Here is a 1,635-nt window from a genome sequence, read left to right as displayed (position 1 = left end):
AATATTAGATGAATTGTACGGAGAGTGGAGAAAGTGCATGTAAAACTATTGCATTGGCGTCGGTCCGTCGAATGCTCGGATATTTTTAGCCTCGTTAACTTTTATAAAAATTTCAGTCGGTTGATAATTATCTAGTCGTGTCGAAAACTGATAAACGAACTCGATACACCCGATAATGGATGTCCCAATCGCTTCTCAAGTTATTTCGCAAGAAGTATGGCCCTCAACGATTAGTAAAGTTTATAAAATATATACATACATACAATGTCGATGCATTGCTCTATGCTTTATTAAATTTTATTTTCATCCACTCTTCTTTCGGCTTTTTTTTGTTGATTGTTGATGGCTGACTTGATTTGTTTAGAATAAGATGAGCGTGTGTTTGTCCGTCATACTAAGTAAGTGGCAGACATAAAGACTTGTTATTACATTGACTCGGTATTTCTTATCCAGACTGGCAATAGTAATGGAATATCATTTGAAGCAAATTATTTCACGTAATTTTGCACCGTAACAATAATAATGGCGATTATCGTTTGTTTGTGTTTTATTGTTTTGTAATATAATGCTTTACAAATGTATATATATACATATATATATATATATATACAAACCAAACAAAAAACATTCAAACAAACCATCTCATCTCAATTTTATGCATTCAATTTTATCTCAATACATAAATAAATTAATATACGGTAACATTAAATAGCTAAGGATTTTATAAAGGAATAAAACATAACAAGATAATATTTTGTTATCTCATATATATTTTACATATTAATTAAGTTTAATTAAGTATTAATGATCATTCGCGAAAGTCATTTATTTAAACTAAAATAAGCTGCTTTTTATATGGATTCTCTCGTTCTTTATAACGTACAATTTTGCTGTCTAAGCTCTTTGTTCCACTTTTCTTTGACAAATAAGAAAATTGCAAACAGTGCAGATGCTCTTGTACGTAGTGTGAAATAATATTATTCGAAATGTGAATAAAGCATCATTACGATGAATTTATAAATGAATAGAGGCTCAGTTTATAAATTATACTACAAGAGAAGCTTACGACGACAACATTGAAGAATTATCGGTTACAATGTTGCTTTCGTCCATTGCTTGTACCAACGGCAATGAACAAATTAGCGAAGACGCTATTGATTCAGATCATCTGACGGTGCGAGAGCAATTTTTCAAATAAAATTCGCAATACATGTACCGCGTCGAATAAATAGAGTCGCGCGTTAAAGAAAATGCTCGGAAGAGTGATTTGTCAGTAAATTCATTTAATTATTAATATTATTTTCACGATTGTCATTAGGCTCGAGCCTTTTCACTCTCTCTCTCTCTCTCTTTTTTTTTTTTTTTTTTTTTTTTTTTTTTTTTTTGCCATTATTATTCTACTATTGACTGAATATTTATTATTTATTAGTTGGCGCAAGAGATTCCATTGTTATTGCCGAGTGACCGTAGTTGAACATGTACTTTAGTCACTGGTCATTTGCTTATTCCTTTATAAAGTATTATTTGACTATCGAGCCCCGCTAACCCATTTAATACGCTAATTTAAACATCCGCGTACCTCGGCTCCATTTAATAAAAAAATTCTCTCGCGACAATATTAGCCGGAGATATGTT

Source organism: Ceratosolen solmsi, unplaced genomic scaffold (genome assembly GCF_000503995.2).
Source record: "Ceratosolen solmsi marchali unplaced genomic scaffold, CerSol_1.0 scaffold70, whole genome shotgun sequence".
Classification (NCBI taxonomy): Eukaryota; Metazoa; Arthropoda; class Insecta; order Hymenoptera; family Agaonidae; genus Ceratosolen; species Ceratosolen solmsi.
This window is presented reverse-complemented; position numbering follows the sequence as displayed.